Source organism: Equus asinus, chromosome X, assembly GCF_041296235.1.
Source record: "Equus asinus isolate D_3611 breed Donkey chromosome X, EquAss-T2T_v2, whole genome shotgun sequence".
NCBI lineage: Eukaryota > Metazoa > Chordata > Mammalia > Perissodactyla > Equidae > Equus > Equus asinus.
In genome coordinates this window covers 42451223-42477902 of record NC_091820.1, presented here as the reverse complement: position 1 = coordinate 42477902, position 26680 = coordinate 42451223, and positions in this window count along the sequence as shown.

Here is a 26680-nt window from a genome sequence, read left to right as displayed (position 1 = left end):
TGTCATTGTTTTTATCTTCTACATATGAGTGAGATCATATGGTATTTGACTTTCTCCCTCTGACATTTCACTTAGCATAATACCCTCAAGCTCCATCCATGTTGTCACAAATGGCCAGATTTCATCATTTCTTATGGCTGAGAAGTATTCCATTGTATATAAATACCACATCTTCTTTATCCATTCGTCCCTTGATGGGCACCTAGGTTGCTTCCAAATTTTGGCTATCATGAATAATGCTGCAGTGAACATAGGGGTGCATGTATCTTTATGCATCTGTGTTTTCAAGTTCTTTGGATAAATACTCAGCAGTAGAATAACTGGATCATATGGTACATCTGTTCTTAATTTTTTGAGGAATCTCCATACTGTTTTCCATAGCGGCTGCACCAGTTTGCACTCCTACCAGTAGTGTCTGAGGGTTCCTTTCTCTCCACATCCTCTCCAACACTCATTGTTTCCTGTCTTGTTAATTATAGACATTCTGACGGGAGTGAGGTGATATCTCATTGTGGTTTTGATTTGCGTTTCCCTGATGGTTAATGATGTTGAACATCTTTTCATGTGCCTGTTGTTCATCGGTATATCTTCTTTGGAGAAATCTCTGTTCAGATCTTTTGTCCATTTTTAAATTGGACTCGGGTTTTTTTGCTGTTGAGGCATATGAGTTCTTTGTACATTTTGGATATTAACCCCTTATCTGATATATGACTTGCAAAAATCTTCTCCCAATTGTTAGGCTGTCTTTTCTTTGTTGATGGTTTCTTTTGCTGTGCAGAAGCTTTTTAGTTCGATGTAGTCTCATTTGTTTATTTTTTCTTTTGTTTCCCTTGTCCTGTCAGACATGGTACTTGGAAAAATGCTGCTAAGACCAATGTCAAAGACTGTACTGCCTATATTTTCTTCTAGAAGTTTCATGGTTTCAGGTCTTACCTTCAAGTCTTTAATCCATTTTGGGTTGATTTTTGTGCATGGTGTAAGATAATGGTGTACTTTCATTCTTTTGCATGTGGCTGTCCAGTTTTCCCAACACCATTTATTGAAGACACTCTCTTTTCTCCCTTGTTTGCCCTTGGCTCCCTTGTCAAGATTAGCTGTCCATATACGTGAGGGTTTATTTCTGGGCTCTGGATTCTGTTCCATTGATCTGTGTGTCTGTTTTTGTGCCAGTACCATGCTGTTTTGGTTACTATGGCTTTGTAGTAGATTTTGAAATCAGGGAGTGTGATACCTCCAGCTTTGTTCTTTTTCCTCAGGATTCCTTTGGCTATTCAAGGCCTTTTGTTGTTCCATGTAAATTTTAGCATCTTTTGTTCTATTTCTGTGAAAAATGTTGTTGGAACTTTGGTAGGGATTGCATTGAATCTATAGATTGCTTTAGGAAGTATGGAAATTTTAACTATGTTAATTCTTCCAATCCAAGAGCACAGAATATCTTTCCATTTCTTTGTATCTTCTATTTCTGTCAACAATGTTTTATAGTTTTCGGTGTACAGATCTTTCACCTCTTTGGTTAAGTTTATTCCTAGGTATTTTATTCTTTTTGTTGCAATTGTAAATGGGATTGTATTCTTAATTTCTCCTTCTGCTACTTCATTCTTAGTGTATGGAAATGCAACTGATTTTTGTATGTTGTTTTTGTATCCTGCGACTTGACTGTATTCGTTTATTATTTCTAAAAGTTTTCTAGTGGATTATTTAGGGTTTTCTATATATAAAATCATGCCATCTGCAAATAGTGACAGTTTCACTTCTTCTTTTCCAATGTGGATCCCGTTTATTTCTTTTTCTTGCCTGATTGCTCTGGCTAGGACTTCCAATACTATGTCAAACAAGAGTGGTGAAAGTGGGCATCCTTGTCTGGTTCCTGTTCTTAGAGGGGTAGCTTTCAGTTTTTCCCCATTGAGAATGAATTAGCTGTGGGTTTGTCATATATGGCCTTTATTATGTTGAGGTATTTTCCTCCTATATGCATTTTATTTAAAGTTTTTATCATAAATGGATGCTGTATCTTGTCAAATGTTTTCTCTGCATCTATTGAGATGATCATGTGATTTTTATTCTTCATTTTGTTAATGTAGTATATCAAGTTGATTGATTTGCAGATATTGAACCATCCCTGCATCCCTGGAATAAAACCCACTTGATCATGATGTATGATCTTTTTAATGTATTGTTGTATTAGATTTGCTATTATTTTGTTGAGGATTTTTGCATGGATGTTCATCAGTGATATTGGCCTGTAATTTCCTTTTTTTGTGTTGTCCTTGTCTGGTTTTGGTATCAGGATAATGCTGGCGTCATAGAATGAGTTAGGAAGTCTCTCCTCCTCTTCAATTTCTTGGAAGAGTTTGAGAAGGATAGGTATTAAGTCTTCTTTGAATGTTTGGTAGAATACACCAGGGAAGCCATCTGGTCCTGGACTTTTACTTTTTGGGAGGTTTTTGATTAGTGTTTGGATCTCCTTAGTGGTGATTGGTTTATTCAAATTCTCCATTTCTTCTTGATCCAGTTTTGGAAGGTTGTATGATTCTAATGATTTATCCATTTCTGCTAGATTTTCCAATTTGTTGGCATATAGCTTTTCATAGTATTCTCTTATAATCTTTTGTATTTCTGAGGTGTCATTTTAATTTTTCTCTTTCATTTCTGATATTGTTTATTTGAGCCTTCTCTCTTTTTTTCTTGGTGAGTCTAGCTAAACGTTTGTCAGTTTTGTTTATCTTTTCAAAGAACCAGCTCTAGGATTCATTAATTTTTTCTATTGTTTTTTCAGTCTCTATTTCATTTATTTCTGCTCTGATTCTTATTATTTCCTTTCTTCTGCTGAGTTTGGGCTTTGTTTGTTCTTCTTTTTCCAGTTCCTTTAGGTGCACTATTAGATTGTTTGTTTGAGATCTTTATTGTTTGTTGAGGTAGGCTTGAATTGCTGTAAACTTCCCTCTTAGAACCACTTTTGCTATATACCATAGATTTTGGCATGTTGTATTTTCACTTTCATTTGTCTCCAGGTATTTTCTGATTTCTCCTTTGATCTCTTCATTGACCCAATCATGGTTCAGTAGCATTTTGTTTAATCTCCAAATTTTTGTGGCTTTTCTGATTTCTTTCCTCTAGTTCATTTCTAGTTTCATATCTTTGTGGTCATAAAAGATGCTTGGGACTATTTAGATAGTCTTAAATTTATTGAGACTTGTTTTGTGTCCTAGTATGTGATCTGTCCTAGAGAATGTTCCATGTACATTTGAAAAGAATGTGTATTCTGTGAGTTTTGGATGGGATGTTCTGTATATATCTACTCAGTCCATCTGATGTAATATGTTGTTTAAGGCCAACATTTCCTTATTGATCTTCTGTTTGGATGATCTATCCATTGTTGTAAGTGGAGTGTTAAAGTCCCCTACTATTCTTGTGTTGCTGTCTATTTCTCCTTTTATGTCTGTTAATAATTGCTTTATATATTTAGGTGCTCCTACGTTGGGTGCATAGATATTTACAAGTGTTATATCCTCTTGTTGGATTGTTCCCTTTATCATTATGTAGTGCCCTTCTTTGTCTCCTGCTTTAGTTTTTGTTTTAAAGTCTATTTTGTCTGATGTAAGTAGTGCTACCCCCACTATCTTTTCTTTGCCATTTGCATGGAGTATCTTTTTTCATCACTTCACTTTCAGTTTGTGAGTGTCTTTAGGTCCAAAGCATGTCTCTTGTATGCAACATATATATGGGTCTTGTTTTTTTATCCAATCAGCCACCATATGTCTTTTGATTGGAGCATTTAGTCCATTGACATTTAAAGTAGCTATTGATAAATATGTATTTATTGCCATTTTGTTACTTTTTTTTCTGGGTGTTTTAGTAGTTCTTCTCTGTTCGTTTCTTCTTCCCTTGCTCTCTTCCCTTGTGGTTTGATGGCTTTCTTTAGTAATATGTTTGATTTCTTTCCTCTTACTTATTTGCTTATTTATTATAGGTTTCTGATTTGTGATTACCATGAGGTTCCTGTATAATATTCTACATATATAGCAATCTATATTGAATTGATAGCTTGACCCTTTCTAAAAGCTTTACTCTTTTACTCCCCTCCTCCTACATTTTATGTTTTTGAAATCATATCTAATCTCTTGCTTTGTGTCTGTCTATCCATTACCCTCTTAACATTGAAATAGATAATTTTAGTACTTTTGCTTTTAACCTTCATATTATCTTCATAAGTGGTTGATCTGCTACCTTTACTATATTTTTGCCTTTACCAATGATTTTACTGCCTGGTTGTTTTGGTTTTTTTTTGATAATTCCCTTATCACTATTTGTGGTCTTCTCTTTCCCACTTAACTAAGTCCCTTCAGCATTTCTGGTAGAATTGGTTTCTGGTAATAAACTCCTTTAATTTCCTTGTCTGGGAAGCTCTTTATCTCTCCTTCCATTCTGAATGATAACCTTGCTGGATATTCTTGGCTGTAGGTTTTTTCCTTTCAGCACTTTAAATATGTCATGCCACTCTCTTCTAGCCTATAGGGTTTCAGTTGAGAAGTCTGCTGATAGCCTTATGGGATTTCCTTTATATGTCACTTGTTGCCTTTCTCTTGCTGCTTTTAGGATTCTCTCTTTGTCTTTAATTTTGAGCATTTTAATTATAATGTGTCTTGGTGTGGGCCTCTTTGGGTTTATCTTGTTTGGTGCTCTCTGTGCTTCCTGTACTTGGATGTCTGTTTCCTTCCTTAGGTTAGGAAAGTTTTCACTATTATTTCTTCAAATAGTTTCTCTGCCCCTTTGCCTCTTTCTTCTCCTTCTGGGACACCTATAATATGAATGTTAGTGCACTTGATATTGTCCCAGGGTTCCCTTAAACTGTTCTCATTCTGTCTAATTCTTTTTTCTTTTATCTGTTCAGCTTGGGTGATTTCCTCTAGTCTTTCTTCCAGCTCACTGATCCATTCTTCTGTATCATCTACTCTGCTATTGAGTCCCACTAGTGAATTTTTCATTTCTGATATTGTAGTCTTCATTTCTTATCGGTTCTTTTTTATATTTTCCAATTCTTTGTTGACGTTCTCACTGTGTTCATCTAGTCTTCTCCCAATATCAGTGAGTGTCCTTACAAGTTTTTGTTTGAACTCTTTGTCAGGCAGATTACTTATTTCTGTTTCATTTAGTTTTTCTTATGGGGTTTTGTCCTGTTAGCTTGCTTGGAATATATTCCTTTGCCTCCTCATTATGACTCTTTCTCTGTGCTTATATCTGTGTATTAGGTGAGTCAGCTATGTCTCTTGATCTTGGAGAAGTGGCCTTATGTAAGAGATGTCTTTGGGGCCCAGCAGTGTGCTTCCCTCTCGTCACCAGTCCAAATGATCCGGGAGTGACCCCTGTGTGGGCTACTTGTGTCCTTCTGCTATGGAAGGGTTACTATTACTGCAGGTACCCAGGGAGCCTAGTCTTTCCCTCCCTGGCCAGCTGTTTGTAAATCAGGTTTGGGGAGCCCTAGCACTGTTGTCTACAAGATCTAATAGCACACTGCTGTTGCAGTTTTCCTGTTAATTGAATAGGTACCCAGTGTAGCTGATTGCTAGGCTCAGGGGCTTACAGTTGCTGTAGGCCTCAGGCCTGCAAGGCTGTTGTCATCTCTCTTAGGATTGCAGCTGAGTGGGGCTGGTCCTAGACATGAGAGCACCCAATTGTTTCAGGCTTTGGAAGTTGGGACCAACCCTCATTGTGGCTGTTTGTGAAGCACAGGTCTTCTGCTACTGATAATCCCCACCCCCCAGAGGTCCACACACCCCATCAACACAGCCCTGGTCCATGCACACTTCCTGACCCCCTGGAGCATACCCCGGCACCCCACTGCAGAGGCCCCCACTTCTCCACCAATGCCCCCCACAGTTCACCTTGTCCTTACACAGGCCCTGCCCCACAGAGGTGGACACACTCACCTGCCCATCAAGGCACCCAGTCTATGCAGGCTAAGTAGCCTGAGGGCTTGCTGTTGGGTGGGGCTCATCCCTAGGGCGGGCTGCCTGCCCAGGCTGAACTGGATGATACTGCACTCTAGTGGATGTGGCAGACCCTTGGGCTAATAGGCCAGGGGAAGAATTTCAATAGCATCTGCCAGGGTCTGTGTCAGCACACCTGGTCACAACAATGGCTGCCACCAATGTCTCAGTCTCTGGAGAGGTGTCACCTCTCACTGAGATGCACCCAGAGCCTACCAGGTGAGTCTCTATTCACCAAAGAACTGTGAAGTTTTCTTTTTGGTGATTTTAGGTTGCTCTCTGAGAAAGTGAATTTGTATGTGGGCCCTTTAAGAACTGGGTCTTTTCAGCTTTTCTGGGGGTATTTCCCCATTGCAGTTAATAGCCAGCGAAGCCAGATAGTAGGACACTCATCTCAGTTGTGCTGAGTCTGAAGGATGCTTATGGCACTAATGCATCCCCACTCAGGTCCCCACTTCTCCAGGGAGGGCTGCGTAACTTAGGGTGGCTCCCCCCAAGCTGGCTGTGAAGCTCTGCCACTTGCAAAGGTAGGTTTTTCTCTCCAGAAGGAAGTTCTGCCTCTTCCTCCTCAGTCAGGACTGTCCCTTGTTGTGAGGATTCTTTTTATCCAGTTTCCAGTTTTCTCTCCAGGGTAATTCTTCCAAGAATTACCTGGTTGTGTTTGTGGGAGGAGGTGAGTTCAGAATCTGCCTATGCTGCCATCTTGACGAGATCCCTCAGCTGATTTAGATACATGCACAATAGTGCAGAGATTAAGAACACAGGCTCTGGACTCCAACTGCCTGGCCCAGATCCCTGCCCCACTACTGTATCAGCTAGGAATGCTTTAAGCTGCAAGTTACAGAAAAGCAGAACAGCAGTGGTTTCAAGAAATAGTTCATTTTTTTCACATTATATGAAGTCTAAAAACAGGCAGCTCCTGACACTGATATGCAGGCTTCACAATGTCAGATCTAGCATCTCTGCAATTCTCTTGGCCTTTCTTTTATGCTTGCAAGATGGTGAGATGGCTGTATCATCTCAAATCACCTCTTCTGTATTCAGGATTATAAGAAATGCAAAGTCTTTGCTAGAAACAACCAGTAGACTTCTATTTATGTCTCATTGGACTCTCCTAGCTGCAAAGAAGGCTGGGAAAGGCAGAATTGGGCTTTTCTAGTCTAACTATGGAGGTGGAAAAGGGAGAAAGTATTGGGAATGGGTATTGTGTTTGATAGCCAATATAGATGCTACAGCTGTTTACTACCTGGACAGTCTTGGGCAAGTTACTTACCTCTCTCACCTCAATTTTCTCATCAATAATGGGGATAAAAATAAAATTTATTTCATAACTTTTGTTGTGAGGATTAAATTAGTTATTATATATGAAATATTTAGAACAGTGCCTGGAACATAGTAAGTCCTGTAAGTCCATAGTAAGTAATAATATGGTAGGTATTATTTACCATAAAGGAAAATTAAACAACCAAAATGTTTATCAAAACAGGATCTATTATGTAAATAAATCTGTCTTAGTGAGTTTGGGCTGCTATAACAGAATACAATAGACTAGGTGGCTTGTAAGCAACAGAAATTTATTTCTCACAGTTCTGGAGGTTGGGAAGTCCAAGATCAAGGCACCAGTGGATTCGGTGTCTAGTGAGAGCCTGCTCTCTGGTTCAAAGATAGCTGTCTTCCTTCTCTCTTTGTCTTCACATGGCAGAAGGGACCAGAGAGCTCTCTGGAGTTTCTTTACTAGGGCACTAATCTCACTCATGAGGGTTCCACCTTCATGACCTGATCACCTCCCAAAGACCCCACCTCCAAATACCATCGTATTGGGGATTAGGTTCTAACAAACACAAACATTCAGTCTATAGCATTCCACCCACCCAACTGGAATACTGTGCATCCATTAAGATGTCACTTGATCATGATTGACATGGAAAGATCTACCACATATTGTTCAGTAAACATAACAAGCTATAGGACAATACATAAAATATGATTCTTAGTATATAAAATTGTCCACATAGGAGTGAACATGGTGTAAAAAGAAATATCATTTTCATGGATCAGAGATCTCCAAGGGCCTCAACAACTTCCTGCTTATGTGAACCTTGTGTATTTTCAGACCAAAACTTGACTTTGTTCCCTGAGGAAATGACTTAATACTTTTTCTAAATGTCCTGGAAGAATTTAAGAAATCTCCAAGATGTCCCATTCACAATTGTATAACTTAGTCCCAGAGAGTGTTTGACTCAATGACTATACCCTATACTGTCAAGAATTTGGATTTTTATTAGGAAGAAAATCAGTTCTTTAAGTGGCACACCTTAACTTCTCATTTTTGGCAAGTCATACAATGTTCTCAACAGAGAATGCTACCTTCAGATTTGCATATTCCAATACTAGAAGCCTCAGATTTTTTTTAGACAGTCCAAGAAGTGCAGGGACAGTTTGTCTTCTCTGAAAGCGTCCTTATGTCTATGTCTCAAGGCAGGTCCAATGGCTTCAGGTAGATCCTTTCATACTGTCATTGAGCCCTGTTACTACTTTGGCTCCTTTCAGGGTAGATTTTCTGTTACTAAAATAGAACCATTGGCCAAACTATTTAACAGTAACAGGTTATCAATCTCTAAGCTTCTCCTTCAGTGTAAAGGAGAACTATCTTTCAGGAATTCATTTTAAAGTTTCACTCTATCAGTAAAATATTCAGTGTTATTTGGGATATCAAATTCCCTATGGGGTTTGTCTATTTCACAGGCCTCTGAACTACTCATGTGCTCAGGGGAGAAAAGATCAGGCAAAACTTGAAGCTAGAATTTAAACTGGAGAGTATAATTGTAGATAAGATTTTAATGACACATGCTAATTGCTAAGAGACCTGGGAGAGCCTTGTCGGGTGTTAGGCAACATCCAGAATAAATAGCTGGAACACAACATCTAGAAGAATCAGTGTATCCTCTGTCATAATACCTCCATCCTCTTCAATAACTTTAATATACTTTGTTTTTATATCTCTATAGATGGTGAGCACATTACTGGGTTTCTGGGCAATCATGAATCTAAGAGAGACTCCTCTGGCAAAAAAAAAAAATAATGCCATTCTCCCCTCTATGCACAACACAGTGGCCTTCCCCTTTGGCAAGATGGCGCCTGGATTCCCTGCCACTCTCAAATGGTGGTGTGAGGTGGGGTACTTGAGCCCCTGCAGAGCCAGGAGAGCAGCACCATTTAAGGCTCAATGCTGAACACCAAGTTAGCCAGCGCCCCTGAGCATGGGAGAGGTCCATGGCCCCCAAGCATTTACACCTCACTTGCTCTCACCCTTTGCACTTCAGTGCATGCCAGCCTGACCTATACTTCCAGCACCTTCATTTCTTAGGCTGAGGGCACTGTCTGGCCACCAGAGCCAGCTTTGCCTGCCAGGAATTAACGTTCCACCCCCACTCCAGCAACCTTCAACCAATGACGGTCAGGAGTCTAGGATATATAAATGCACCAGTTCCTTGCCCCCGAGGGAGGATAACTCATTTTCCAAAGTCCCTCCTGTAAGACTGAGCCCCAGTTGCCCACAGTAACAACTTGCTCAATAATGGACCATTTATTGGCTGCCTTCCCTTCTCTGTCTCCCTTCTCTACTTCCCTACCAGTGTTTCCTGGGAATACCTTTTAAATAAAGTATCTGCTTCCAAACCCTTGTCTCAGAATTGCTTCTGGGAGAATCCAAATGAAAACACAGACACTGAACTGAGTGGAGGGAGGGAAGCAACCAATATGTCCTGCAGCTTTATTGTGATATGAGGCAAGCACAGACTTTGGAGTCAGATAGGACTGGATTCTAATCCTGAACTGTCTGTATCCTAATTCTGTAACCCTGGCCAAGTTATATACTATCTCAGAGTCTCAGTTTATTCACTTGTAATGTCCTTCCTCATACAGTTGTTGTGAGTATTCAATAAGATAACAGGTGTAAAGGGCCCAGGATACAGAATGAACTTGAAAGTGGATGAGGTTTTTATTATCACGAGCCTCTCAGCTCCCACCCCAGGCTATGTAATGGAACAGAAAACTGTACTTTCTGTATTAAAATGGCTTCCCAAAGAGAACTTTTTCACACTCATATGCACAGTTCCAATTTCTCCCAAACACCGAATGTGGAAATGCCCCCTACTCTAGCCTGATTCCTGCAAGGAATATGCTTTAACATTTAAGAGATAAAAATTCACTAAGCATCTTGAAAGGTTACTATCTGCCCTAACTTATCACCTGAAACCAAGCAGATGGTCCTCAGCCACATACATCACTTCTGATTTTTCAACAGAAGCAGCATTTATGTCAGGAGAGCAGCAAAGCCCATCAAACAGAAGTGGTAACCTTCTGGGAATTTGGGGAAGCAGGCAGAATATTTCACTTCCCCAAGGGACCTCAGCATACACTGTGATCTCATCTGGTCCCCAGCGTCCACGGGATCAGTTATCTATATTACTGCTCTGGCGTGTTTTAATGGTGAAGTTCCCACCATCTCCCTTAAGGGGTGAATAATCATGCTTTGAGTTTGCATAGCACTTTTACTCCTCCAAGTTTGTCAATATATAGTATCTTATTTTATTTTGTATTCCAATAGTTCTCACATCAAGAAACTGTTCCTCTTTTTCAATCAGAATTTTTGTAAACCACATCGTATTTCTCACGGTTATGGCCCCCTGGGATTTATAGACCAAATAAATCCCTCTTCCGTGTTAACACCTTTCAACAGCTGTAGACAGCAGTGCTGGCCCATTCACCTCCCTCCTTTCCTGTTTTTATCCATCAAATTCACTTCAAACCCATTTGAAAGTCGGGGGGTGGGGGAATAAGAGTGCCATAAAGCACCATAAAACTCCATCAGCAATGTCTTTAATATACCTTACATATTTCCTCATCCTTCTTTCCTCCCATTTCTTATAATTATTTTTGTGCCTCTTCTCTGGTTTCAAGAGAAAACAAATATTCTAGGTCAAAATGTCAGCAACATCACAGTAAAAAAGGAATTTTTCAACTCTCAGACCTGCTGAGTCTCTTTAAGACAAAAACAATTCCAGCCATCTTGGACCTTCTTCCCTTTCCTCACTTTCCTCCATTTCTGCTTGAAGGCATTTAAATCCTTCTGCAACATGTCCACAAAATCAAATAATACAACTAACATGGATTCAGTTATTTCTCTCCCTTATAGCCCATTCAGACATCTTAATCTGACAGTCCTGACAGTTGAGGATGCTTCCCTGTAACTCTTCACACACACACACACACACACACACACACACACACACGCACACGCACGCACGGACGTGCCCACCGTTATGCCTTTCTGCTGCTCATCATCCCATTCTCGCTCAGAATCCAGTCTCCACGTGACCATGCCATAGCCAATCTCCCACCAGGCTGTGTCCTAGATTTAGCTTCTGCCTCAATTAAGGAAACATAGGAGACAAAGCAGCACTTATTTTTAAATTAAAAAGCTTCCTGGCTCCCCTTACAGCCTGCCCTGAGTGTGCTGCCCTGATCAAAGCCGCTTTGAACACTCTTCTGCTCTGGCAGGCAAGGGAAAGAATGTTGCCTGTATAAAATGTTCATGTAAAACATTAGAGCTTCAAGAACATGCGAGGAGCTGAAGTCCATGTGGAAGAGGCTCAAAAGTTTGTCTTCATCCCAGGAGTCCTCGAAGAACATGATTAAAAACAAAAGTTTCATGGTTCTCATTCTTTTTACTTGTCCTAATTTCTATAGGCTTTTCTTTTCTCATTTCTTATTGATTGATTGATTGCTTCTTCTTATCCTTGCCCATTTTAATTCTTCTTTTTTTTCTTTTTAATTAATTTGCCCCTCGGATTATCTTTCTCAAAAGCCCCTTTCGTTTAATTTTTCATCACCCCTCCATCCACAATCTGTCAACTGCATCCCCTGCTTCTATGTATCTTCTCTTTAAGAAGAAAATAATCACTGACCTATCTATCATTTCTTACCATTTCTCACTCCCTCTAAAATTAGTTTTAAAACAATGTTTAGAGTAGATTGATTCATAATAGACCCTAATTGGAAACAACCCAAATATCCATCAACTGGTGAATAGATAAACAAATTGTGATATCTATACAATGGAATATTACTAACAATGATAAAGAATGAACCACTGATAAACACAACATCATGGGTGAATCTCAAAGTAATTGTTGAGCCAAAAAGAAGCCAGACATAAAGGGGTATATACTGTATAATTCCTCTTATATGAACTTCAAGAATAGGCAAAATGAATCCGTGGTGATAGAAATTGGAACAGTGGTTGTGGGGAGATAGGGTATTGAATGGAAGGAGGCAAAGGGCATTTTGGGGGGTGATGGAATTATTCATTATCCTGATTAGGGTGTGTCTGCATTTGCCAAAACTCATCAAACTGTAAGCTTTAGATCTGTGCATTTCACAGTCTGTAAATTATATTTCCATTTTAACAGAAATGTTTTAAAGAATAAAAAAGGGGATAATTATTAATTGTGGTACTTACATAGCATGGCTTATTACATGACTATTTAAAATTATTTGTCTGAAGACTAATAACGTGGGGAAATGCTCAAATGTGAAAAAAGCAGAATGCAAAATAAGAATGGCCCCATTTTTCATGGGAAAAATTTTATACAGCACATGCATGGAAAAAGATGGAGTTAAAAAAATTTAAAAAGGCATGAGCACCTCTTCTTTTCATATAAGAGATTTTTGCCTTCCCTAACGTTTGATCCGGACAGTTACGTAAAGCAGGACCCTAAAGGAAAAGCAAGAATTCTTTCAGAAAACCACACGCTGTACCTATTTGTCTAGTATGATCATCCTAAAGCTTATACTGAGTTGCAGAGAAAGTGAATGGATCCTGGAAGCCTGCTTTGTTTTCCTCCCAAAGACCCTCTGTTTAGTTCAACAGACCTCTCATTTGGTTTCTGTCCCTTTGTCCAAATGGCCAGAGCCCTGTAAACCTGCCCTTCATTGGGCCAACAACCCACCACTTCTTTGCCTCCTAAATCAGATGTGGTCAATCATGATATCCAGGCAAGGTTTTCTATTCGAGTCATTAGTCTAAGTACTTTCAAAAAATGTTAAATAACTATGGGAGAGCTGAGATCCCTACAGAGTGTGACTGATAAGCCCACATTATTTTCAATAAACATTGGTGGGGATGGCAAGGCTTTATTTTTTTCCCCCAGATCAAGTTTAGCTGAAGAAGGTGCAAAATCTATAGGAAGTGATAAAGGGTTTATTTTTGTGTTTCTTAGACCTATTTTTTCCAGAGATGATACAAAGATGATCGCTCTTGAAAAGAAAGAGTAAGAGAATAGGCAGCAGGTAAAAAAGAACTAAAGTGTGATGGGTCTTGATAGATACCAATCAAGGGAAAAGTGAATTTAAAAAAAAGGAATAAAAACTTGGGAAGGACTGACTACATTTTCCCACTCTGGTCTCATTTCTTTAATTCACCGATGAATGCATCTTTAGGAGAAAATCAATCCTCATTTTTGTGGAGATATAGGAATACCTCTCCTTGATTGACTAGTTCAATTCCTCTTTTGAGGAAGGGTGGTGTTCTATGGGTTAAGAGGATTTTTTAGGACAAAGAAATTATTCTGTATGATACTATAATAAGGGATACCTTTATCCAAACCCATAGAATGTACAACACCAAGTATAAAACTCTAAAGTAAACTATGCATTTTGGGTGATAATGATGTGTCAATGCAGGTTCATCAATTGTAACAAATGCACCACCCTGGTGGGGGTGTTGATAATGAGAGAGGCTATGCATGTGTGGAGGCAAAGGGCATATGGGAAATCTCTGTACTTTCCTCTCAGTTTTGCTGTGGAACCTAAAACTGCTGTAGAAAAATAAAATCTTTAGTTAAAGAATTTTAAAGAAAGAACAATAATAATACTACAATTTTTTTAAAGCAGTGTGGTGTTAGAGTGGACACTGTTACTTGCCTACACCGTGTCCATTTCTCTCTTCCTCCTTCCAAACAGAACCCAGTTTTGTTCAGGCATCCTCCTCACTTCCACACAGCCCAACTGACTCAGGAGAAACTGACCCCTTCCTCAGTTCCAAGAATAGTTCTTGATTAATCTCAGCGAGTCAAAGAAATCCTATCATTCTTGCCAGCAATTTGCTCAAAAACCCAGGCTTAAGGGTAATCAGTGCATGGAATTCTCCAAGCAACTGTGGTCACTTGACCTTAGCCCAATGGATCACACTGTAGGAAAGGACTTTTAGGCCGTGGTTAGGGGAGATGCTTTCTTGCTCTTTCCCACTGAACATGACCAAAAAAGCACATTGACCCAGCTGCTACCGGCACTGGCAGTCACCTTGCAACCATGAATGAAGTTAAACTGAGAACAAAAGAAACACATGAAGGAAGGCAGAGCCAAGAGAACTGAGAGAAAGAAAGCAGAGCTATGCGCGAATGGTGCCTGGAGCTTGCATTATCTTTGGGCACAGTAAAGGATTTCCTTATTTTTAAGCCAATTTGAGCCTTATTTCTGTTACCTGCCACTGTAGATAATCTGACTGATAAAGATGTTTCCTACCTGATGTGTATAAATTGTTTTCTATGTGATCTTTTACTCACGTGTATCCATAATTATTTTTGCTGCACTCTTTGGCAACCAAGTATTTTCAAAACATATCACTTACTGTTAATTATGTTAGTAATATAATAAGACTCCGATAAGACTAACCAAAAACCTAAACTCACAGGATTTGATAAAATCTGCCAAATTGGTCAGTCGTTTACTTATTCATCCAACAAGGGGTTATTGAGAGCCTAATATGCATCAAGCATTAAATAATGTGAAGTCCGCTGCACCCTGATTCTGTCCCTTTAAATTACATTTGAGTACAGAGAAAATAGGGCAATCTGTGATTATGCATATATTCATTACAAACTACTGCACAAATATTTGGCTCATAACTATGAGTTAAATGGTATGACATTTCCATGAGAAAATTAATTACTTGAACATGTGTTGTATAAAATATGTCAAATCATTTATTTGAATGTTGTAGATTGCCATATTAGTTTTTAACCAAAGGAAATACATGAGAAATAAATGTGAAATGTGCATTCTATACATCTTAAATGTCATGTTATGCCCAAGGGCCTCTTGCAAGTGAACAATTTTTTTCTGGATGAGGAGAGTGGCGTCTGAAAGAGCATAAGATCGTGGATCCAAACAAGGGAATCATGATGCAAAGAGTTCTTCATGCATTCAGAGGTTGCACCTATTGATAACTTGTCTCTTTAAAGACTACGTTTCATACAAATAGCTATGTGTAAAGAACTGGTAGATTAATCATCTGTCAACTAAAATAGTTTGGAATTCTATCTGACTAAGAATAAAAAATAAAGATTTATGGTTTGATATGAGTACCTACATTCTTTTTATGGTTTCAACAATTTTCAGGGAGAAGGACCTGTATAAAGATCTGTAAGTTAGAGACTGTAATAAATGCCACTTGAGATAGATATATAATATTACACATGAGACAGACATATAATATTACAATAAATGATGGTACAAGATAACTAAATGAAAAAAAAGAAACTAGTAAGGTCAGATACATACACGAACAGAATGAAGTCTGTATTGTTTATTGAGAGCCAGGAAATAGTTCATAAATTGAAAGGAAATTCCCCAGGAAAGCATATGTGCTTCACTTTGTGTGCTCCAGAGGAAATATGCTTATTCAGTCAGGCATACAGCAGGACCTTCTCCCTATTAATATAGATACAAGGTAAGAATTACACCCACCCCATAAACTAACCATGTTACAGCAGGCTTTTATTCTATACTCCTTGGTTTTAGGCCAAAAGATTCATCCTCTAAAATATCCAAGAGCACATAATTATGATGTCTTATGTCAAACATCTGATTCATAAAATGGTATTTGTCCCTCAAGTCACAGAATTTACGAATGACCTGATTTATTTCTCATTTTCTTAGCTGCAGTACAAGCATTCTTTAGGCTAGAATTATTTACTTGAACACATTTGGTTGAGACTGTACATTTTCTGTAGAGCACCAAAGTGCATTCCTTTGCTCTGATTAAGTCTTCTCTTTACATACGAATGTTGTTGCAATTGCAGTGGACAATGTGAGTTTACCAGGAGTAATGTTCTTGGAGGCTATGGATGTTTTGCTTTGGGGGCAATAACAAGAACTTGTTAAACAAAGCAAAACAAAGAACTTTGCAGTGCTAATTTGGAAGCATCCCATCATTTGAACTACTTTGAAGTGTGTGGGTAGAGGTGACAGTATTGCTTATAATTTTTTAAAAAGTCATATGTGTGGGGTGGAGAGGAGGAATGTGTAAAGAAATGTTCTCTGATCAAACCAGTAATCTATACTTATGATGGTCAATTTTATGTGTCAGTTTGACTGAACCACTGGGTTCCCATGTATTTGGTTAAACATTATTCTGGGTGTGTCTGTGAGAGAATTTCTGGATGAGATTAACATTTGAATCCCTAAACTGAGTAAAGCAGATTGTTCTCCCTAATGTGGGTGGGCCTCATCCAAACCATTGAAGGTCTGAATAGAACAAAAAGGTGGATAATGGAGAATTTACTCTCTCTGCCTGACTTTTAAAGCTGGGACATCAGGGATTACTGGGAAGATGGCAGTGTAGGAGGACTCTCAACTCACCTCCTTCGATGGACATAACAAATTTGCAACTACTTTTGGAACAATTACCCCTGAGAGAGAACTGGAAACTGGATAAAAAGAACCTGCACAACAAGGGACAGTGCTGACTGAGGTGGAAGAGGTAGAAATACCTTTCTGGAGAGGAAAATAGCTACACTCTAGCCACAGCACTTCATGGCCAGGAGCAATCTTAATGTACGAAGCTTTTCCTGGAGGAGTAGGGGATCTGAGGAGGAGAGCTATGTCACAATAAGCAGCTTTTGAACTCAGCACAACTGAGAAAAGTGTCACAATATCTGTCTTTGCTGGCTATTAACAACAACAGGGCATACTCCTACAAAGGCTATTGAATATAAGAGAAAGAAAAGCCTGCTATTGAAGGGCCCATGGACAAATTCATCCATTTCAGAAAGCAACACAAAATCACCAGAAAGAAAGGTGCACCATCCTTTAGTGAAAAGAGACTCACTTGATAGGCTCTGGACACATCTCAGGGAGGCCCAAGGTGGCTGGGACCACCTCCCAAGGGACTGAGACATTGGCAGCAGCCACTATTGTGACCTAGTACATGTGTCTTGACACCGACACTGGCAGATGCCATTGCGGCTCTTCCCTGGTCTGTTAGTCTAGGGGTTTTCCCCACCCACTAGAGTACCAAGTTAATCCAGCTCAGACAGGGCAGGCAGCCTGCCCTAGGGACTGGTCCACCCAACAGCAAGCCCTTGGGCAACTTGTGGTCCTGCATAGGTGGGTTATGTGGGGACTTTGCAGCAGGCCTAGTGGATCCACATCAGTGGAGCAGGGCATGCACATGGGGCAGGACTGTATGGATGGGGTGTGTGGGCCTGTGAGCAGTGGGACTTCTCAGCTGCAGCAAATTTGTGCTTCTCAAATAGCCAAATAGGAGATCTGCCCCAACTTCAAATGTCTGAAACAACTATGTGCTGCCATGCAAGGTGCTGGCTCCACCCAGCCACACTCCTGAGAGAACTGACAACAGCCTTGCAGGCCAGAGGCCTACAGCAATTGTGAGCCCCTAAGCCTAGCAACCAGCCACGCTGGGGGCCTACTCACTTAAAAGAAAAATTGCAACAGGAATGTGCTATTAAACTTTGCAGTCAACTGTGCTGGGACTCCCAAAACCTGATAAAGTGGCTGAAGCATCCATAGCAGCCACATGCAGCTGAGCCTTATGACCAGCTGGCCAGGGGGACAGCCTAGCCCTCCTGTGCCCCTGCAATAAGAGCTACCTGTCACAACAGAAGGACACAAGTAGCCCACACAGGGGACACTCCTGGAACATTTGGAACTGGTGATGAGAGGGAAGCACACTGCTGGGTCTCATAAGGAATCTCTTACATATGGTCACTTTTCCAAGATCAGGAGACATAGCTGATGTACCTAAAACATAGATATAAGCACAAAGAAACAGGTATAATGAGGAAACAAAGGAATATGTTCCAAATAAGGGAACAGGATAAATCCTCAGAATAAGAACTAAATGAAACAGAGATAAACAATCTACTTGATAAAGAGTACAAACTAATAGTCATAAGGATGCTCATGTCTTGGGAGAAGAATAGATGGATACAGTGTCATCTATTCTATACAATGAATTGGAAAATATAAAAAAGAACCATTAAGAACTAAAAAACACAATAATGGGAATGAAAAATTCACTAGAGAGAATCAACAGCAGAGTAGATGATACAGAAGAACAGAGCAAGCTGGATGAAAGACTAGAGGAAATTGCCCAAGCTGAACAGAAAAAAGAAAAAAGCATTAAAAAGAACAAGGACAGTCAAAGGGATCTCTGAGACAACATCAAGTGCACTAATATCCATATTATAGGTGTCCCAGAAGGAGAAGAGATAGACAAAGGGACAGAGAATCTATTTGAAGAAATAATAGCTAAAAACATTCCTAACCTAAGGAAGGAAACAAACATTCAGGTACAGGAAGCACAGAGAGAACCAAACAAGATAAACCCAAAGAGGCCCACACCAAGACACATTATAATTAAAATGTCAAAAGCTAAAGACAAAGAGAGAATCCTAAAAGCAGCAAGAGAAAGGCAACAAGTTACATACAAAGGAAATACCCTAAGGCTATCAGCTGACTTCTCAGCAGAAACCTTACAGGCTAGAAGGGAGTGGCATGATATATTTACAGTGCTCAAAGGAAAAAACCTACAGCCAAGAATACTCTACCCTGCAAGGTTATCATTCAAAATGGAAGGAAAGATAAAGAGCTTCCCAGACAAGCAAAAACAAAAGGAGTTTATCATCAAGAAAACAGCCTTATAAGAAATGCTAAAGGGGGGCCAGCCCCGTGGCCCAGTGGTTAAGTTTGCATGCTCCGCTTCAGCAGCCAAGGGATTCACCAGTTCGGATCCTGGGCACAGACATGGCACCACTCATCAAGCCATGCTGAGGCGGCATCCCACATGCCACAACTAGAAGGACCCACAACTAAAAATATACAGCTATGTACGGGGGGGCTTTGGGGAGAAAAAGGAAAAAATAAAATCTTTTAAAAAAAGAAGAAATGCTAAAGGGATTTATTTAAGTGGAAATGAAAAGGCCACAAATATGAATAAGAAAATTATTTTTAAAAATCACCAGTAAAGGCAAATATACAGTAAAGGTAGCAGATCAACCATCAACCTATGAAGCTAATATGAAGGTCAAAAGACAAAGTACTAAAATTATCTATTTCCAACATAAGAGGTTAAGGGATACACACACACACACACACAAAAGATTAAATATGATATCAAAAACAGATTATGTGGGGGGAGGTGACTAAAAGAGGAGAGGTTTTAGCAAGAGGTCAAACTTAAGAGACCAGCAATTTAATATAGATTGCTATTTACATAGGTTATTATATATGAACCTCATGGTAATCACAAACCAGAAACCTATCATAAACACACAAAAAATTAAGAGAAAGGAACTCAAACATAACACTAAAGAAAGCCATCAAGCCACAAAGGAAAATAGCAAGAGAAGAAGAAAGGAACAGAGAAAAACTACTAAAACACCCAGAAAAAAAGTAACAAAATGGCAATAAGCACATTCTTATCAATAGCTGCTTTAAATTTCAATGGACTAAATGCTCCAATCAAAAGACATAGTGGGGGCTGATTAGATAAAAGCACAAGATGCACATATATGCTGCATACAAGAGACACACATCAGACCTGAAGACACTCACAAACTGAAAGTGAAGGGATGGAAAAAGATACTCCATCCAGGGGCCGGACCTGGGCCAAGTGATTAAGTTCGCATGCTCTGCTTTGGCAGCCCAGGGTTTTGCCAGTTCACATCCTGGGCACGGACATGGCACTGCTTACAGGCCATGCTGAGATGGCATCTCACATAGCACAACCAGAAGGACCTACAGCTAGAATATACAACTATCTACTGGGGGGCTTTAGGGAGAAGAATAAAAAAAAGAAGAAGAAGATTGGCAACAGTTGTTAGCTCAGGTGCCAATCTTTAAAAAAAGAATTAAAAAGAAAAGATACTCCATGCAAATGGCATGAAAAGAAAGTTGGGGTAGCAATACTTATATCAGACAAAATCGACTTTAAAACAAAAATTCTAACAAGAGACAAAGAAGGGCACTACATAATGATAAAGGGAACAATTCAACAAGAGAATATAACACTTGTAAATATCTATGCACCCAACATAGGAGCACCTAAATATATAAAGCAGTTATTAACAGACATAAAAGGAGAAATTGACAGTAACACAATAATAGTAGGGGATTTTAACACTCCACTTACAACAATGGATAGATCATCCAAAGAGAAGATCAATAAGGAAACGTTGGCCTTAAATGCCACATTAGACCAGATGGACTTAGCAAATATATACAGAACATTCCATCCAAAAACTGCAGAATACACATTCTTTTCAAATGCATGTGGAACATTCCCCAGGAAAGATCACATACTAGGCCACAAAACAAGATTCAGTAAATTTAAGAAGATTGAAATAATACCAAGCATCTTTTCTGATCACAATGGTATAAAAGTAGAAACCAACTACAGGAAGAAAATTGGAAAAGCCACAAATGTGTGGAGATTAAACAAAATGCTACTGACAAATGATTGAGTCAACAAAGAAATCAAAGGAGAAATCAAAAAATACCTGGAGAGAAATGAAAATGAAAATACAACATGTCAAAATTTATGGGACACAGAAAATGCAGTTCTAAAAGGGATGTTTACAGCAACACAGGCCTACCTCAACAAATGAGAAAAATCTCAAATAAACAATTTAACAGTGCACCTAAAGGAACTGGAAAAAGAACAAACAAAGCCCAAACTCAGTAGAAGGAAGGTAATAATAAAACTCAGAGCAGAGATAAATGAAATAGAGACTAAAAAAACAACAGAAAAAAATCAATGAAACTAAGAGCTGGTTCTTTGGAAAGATAAACAAAATTGACAAACCTTTAGCTAGACTCACCAAGAAAAAAAGAGAGAAGGCTCAAATAAATAAAATCAGAAATGAAAGAGGAAAAGTTACAAGGGATACCTCAGAACTACAAAAGATTATAAGAGAATACTACAAAAAGTGATATGCCAACAAATTGGATAATCTAGAAGAAAGGGATAAATTCTTAGAATCATACAACCTTCCAAAACTGGATCAGGAAGTAGAGAATTTGAATAGATCAATCACCAGTAAGGAGATTGAAACAGTAATCAAAAATCTCCCAAAAAACAAAAGTCCAGGATCAGATGGCTTCCCTAGTGAAGTCTACCAAATATTCAAAGAAGACTTAATACCTGTCCTTCTCAAACTCTTCCGAAAAATTGAAGAGGAGAGGAAGCTTCCTAACTCATTCTACAAGGCCAACATTATCCTGATACTAAAACCAGACAAGGACAACACAAAAAAAGGAAATTACATGCCAATATCACTGATAAATATTGATGCAAAAATCCTCAAGAAAATACTAGCAAATTGAATAGAATACATTAAAAAACTCATACTGCATTGTCAAGTGGCATTTATTCCAGGGATGCAGAGATGGTTCAACATCCGCAAATCAATGAACATGATACACCACGTTAACAATATGAAGAATAAAAATCACATGATCATCTTAATAGATGCAGAGAAAATATTTGACAAGATATAGCATCCATTTATGACAAAAACTCTGAATAAAATGGGTATAGAAGGAAAGTACCTCAACATAATAAAGGCCATATATGACAAACCCACAGCTAATATCATACTCAATGGAGAAAAACTGAAAGCTATCCCTTTAAGAACAGGAACCTGACAAGGATGCCCACTTTCACCACTCTTGTTTGACATAGTATTGGAAGTCCTAGCCAGAGCAATCAGGCAAGAAAAAGAAATAAAAGGGATCCACATTGGAAAAGAAGAAGTGAAACTGTCATTATTTGCAGATTGCATGATTTTATATGTAGAAATCCACCAAAAAACTTTTAGAAATAATAAACGAACACAGTAAAGTTGCAGGAGTCAAAACCAACATACAAAAATCAGTTGCATTTCCGTGCACCAAAAACGAAGTAGCAGAAAGAGAAATTAAGAATACAATCCCATTTACAATTGCAACAAAAAGAATAAAATGCCTAGTAATAAATTTAACCAAAGAGGTGAAAGACTTGTACACTGAAAACTATAAAATATTGTTGAAAGAAATATAAGACACAAAGAAGTGGAAAGATATTCTGTGCTCTTGGATTGGAAGAATTAACATAGTTAAAATGTCTGTACTTCCTAAAGAAATCTACAGATTTAATGCAATCCCTATCAAAGTTCCAACAACATTTTTCACAGAAATAGAACAAAAAATACCAAAATATATGGAATAATAAAAGACCCTGAATAGCCAAAGGAATCCTGAGAAAAAAGTACAAAGCTAGAGGCATCATACTCCCTGATTTCAAAATATACTACAAGGCTATAGTAATCAAAACAGCATGGTACTGGCACAAAAACAGACACAAAGATCAATGGAACAGAAGTGAGAGCCCAGAAATAAACCCACACATCTATGGACAGCTAATTTTTGACAAGGGCGCTAAGAACAATGGAGAAAGGAAAGTCTCTTCAATAAATGGTGTTGGGAAAATTGGACAGCCACATGCAAAAGAATGAAAGCAAGACCATTATCTTACACCACACACAAAAATTAACTCAAAAGGGATTAAAGACTTGAATGTAAGACTTGAAACCATAAAACTCCTAGAAGAAAACACAGACAGTACACTCTTCAACATTGGTCTTAGCAGCATATTTTCAAATATGAAGTCTGACCAGGCAAGGGAAACAATAGAAAAAATAAACAAATGGGACTACATCAAACTAAAAAGCCTCTGCACAGCAAAGGAAACCATAAACAAAATGAAAAAACCTAACAAGTGGGTAAGGTATTTGCAATCCATATCTCATAAGGGGATAATATCCAAAATATACAAAGAACTCATACATCTCAACAACAAAAGGACCAACAACCCATTTAAAAAATGGGCAAAAGATCTGAACAGACATTTCTCCAAAGAAGATATACAGATGGCCAACAGGCACATGAAAAGATGTTCAATCTCACAAATTATTAGGGAAATGCAAGTTAAAACTACAATGAGATATCACCTCATGCCCCTCAGAATGGCTATAATTAACAAGACAAGAAATAACCAGTGTTGGAGAGGATGTGGAGAAAAGGGAACTATCACACACTGCTGGTGGGATTTCAAACTGGTGCAGCAACTGTGTAAAACAGTATGGAGATTCCTCAGAAAACTAAGAACGGAACTACCATACAATCCAGTTATTCCACTGCTGGGTATTTACCCAAAGAACATGAAAACACAAATGCATAAAGATATATGCACTTCCTATGTTCATTGCAGCATTATTCACAATAGCCAAGACTTGAAAACAACCGAAGTGCCCATCAAGGGATGAATGAATAAAGATGTGGTATGTATACACAATGGAATACTAATCAGCTATTAAAAAAATGAAATCTTGCATTTGCAACAAAATGGATGGAACTTGATCATATTATGCTAAGTGAAATAAGTCAGATGGAGAAAGTCCAATACTGTATGATCTTACTCATAAATAGAAGATAAAAACAACAACAACAACAAACACGTAGAGTCAGATTAGATTGGTGGTTACTAGAGAGGAAGGGGGAAGGGTGGAGGGTGAAAGGAGTGTCTGGGCACATAGATGGTAATTAGTCTTTGGGTGGTGAACATGATGTAATCTACACAGAAATCAAAATATAATGATGGACACCTGAAGTTTATACAATGTTATAAACCAAGGTCACCTCAATTAAAAAAAAAAAAGCTGAGACGTCAGTCTTCTACCTGTCTTTGAACTTGGACTCAGACTGGAATTACATCATCAAATCTGGTTCTCAGGCCTTGGGACTTGGACTGGAAATACACCACCAGCTCTCTCGGGCCTCCAGCTTGCTGACTGCAGATCTTGGGACTTCTTAGCCTCCATAATCACATGATGCAATTTTTTATAATAAATTATATGTGTGTGTGTGTGTATACATATATATATATATATATATATCCTACTGGTTCTGTTTCTCTGGAGAACCCAGACTAATACACCTATCTACTAAATCTGACACCCAGAAAGGATCATCTTTCAGCATACTCATTTGTAGAAGAGGAAATATAATATCATTCTTTTCTTGATGTTTTGTTTAGTTTTATAATGAACAACTAATGATTAAAAAGAATATATTTCAACTTTAACAAAATTATTCAAATAACAAAAATATTTTATGTGTGAACTAATATTTTCACTTACTAACAAAAATACTAAATATCACAATTTGCACTTTGCTTCACTGTTTTAAACTTGAAAAACAAATACAAACTACAAGTAGTAACATCGAATGATAGAATTTTACCATCTCATGTCCTGTTTCTTCTGGTTTACAATCACTGTGATGTCACTGCTTGTTTTTAATCTACTATTTAATCTCAGGAATATGGAGTACCACAGGAATTAGAGACAAAAACTGTGCCTAAAACAGCTCTAATAATTATGAACCATTACAAACTTACTCTCCAGTCAGACAAAAAATATATGTGGAATCTAAAAAAGCTGAACTCATAGAAACAGAGAGTAGAATGGTGGTTGCCAGGGACTAGGGGTAGAGGAAATATTAGTCAAGGGGTATAAACTTTCAGTTAGAAGATGAACAAGTTCTGGAGATCTAAGGTATAACATGGTGATTCTAGCCAATGATACCATATCATATACTTGAATGTTGCCCAGAGAGTAGACTGAATGTTCTCACCACAACAAAGAGATGGTAACTATGTGACAGGATGGAGATGTTAGTTAACGCTATGGTGGTCATCATTTTACAATATATAAATTTATCAAATCAACCCATTGTACACTTTAAACTTATACAATATTATATGTCAAGTGTATCTCAATATAGCTGGGGAAAAAAGAAAAGATGAAAGGCTAAAAAGTAACTCAAGAAGTTAGAAATAAAACAAGTAGAAGGAAAGAACAGAAATTAATGAAATAGAATCTAAGCCAAATCAAAAGGAACAACAAAATAAAACACTAGTTTTGTATGAATATAAAGATGACAGATATACATGCTAGATGCCGGGATAGGCTTACCCTCTTACACTTGTTACATTAATGGATAATTATTGTTAAAGTTTGTATTTCTTCTTATGTAATTTTATTTTTTCTAATAAACGTCATTGATTAAGCAGGAAAAAAAACAAAAACAAAATAAGAACTTACTCTCCAAACAAACGCCCATGCCTGAATCCACACGTTCTGGGGGCTGACTACACAACTGGGAGTTCTCCAAACTGACTTCCATGTAGAATACAATGTTTATTAAACGATAAGTAATAAAATTGTGCTAACTTGAAGTTTTTAACTTACTATTACAATGCAACCATAACCATAGCTTTAGTTTAAACCTTAAATATGTGCTGTCTAATACAGCAGCCATGAACCACATGTGGCTATGGAGCACTTGCAATGTAGTAGTCCAAATTGAGATGTGCTATAATGGAAAATATACACCAGATTCCAAATACTTAGCATGAAAAAAATTATATAAAATATTTAATAATTTAATTGATTATGTGTTAAAATGATAGCATTTTGGATACATTGGCTTAAATAAAACATATTATTAAAATTAACTTCACCTGTTTCTTTTTACTTTTTTAATGTGACTACTGGGAAATTTAAAATAACATATGTGGTTTGCATTGTTTCTTTTGGCCAGTGCGTCCTAGACTGACAAAAGATTTTGTGTGGGAGGAGCATTTTACCACTGACATTGTTTAGAATTTTCAATGCAAGGTGAAAATAAAAAGCAGATAGAATTCTAGTTTGCTTTAATATTGTTTTAAAATTTCCTAAAGATAATGTATCCACTTATTGCCTGCACTCAAGGCCCAATGCCTCCACTATTCCACCCTTGATGTGACACTAAATCAAACCAGTCTAGCTCATGCCACCGGAGGGTATTCATTTTGCTCACAGACCACTCACAGTTGGGTGTTCATGGTTCTCTACTCGGGTCCTTGCCCCCTCTCTCCACTGTCACTTCAATTTCTTGCCATCCTGATCCCCATTTCCAGGCTTTGTTAACATTGTTCTTTCTCACCCTGTGTTCCATCGGAAACACTTGAGCATCGCCTCTTCTGCTTATTGAAATTCCACCGCCTTTTCCAGGTCAAGACTCCTCCCTCAAATCTTCCTCTCAGACTCCAGTCCTCAGAGATCTCTTCTCTCCCCGCTCTCTCTCCTCTGCCTTCTCTGACTTGATGAGGTAAGCATGGTCTGTGCTATGAATTTGAATGGACAAATAGCACTTTGTCATCCCTCAAAATTTTTTTTAAGGTGTATGTCTCACTGAAAGGTCCTTAAATAGCTGAGATTTACATGTCTTTTCATCTCATTCAGAGC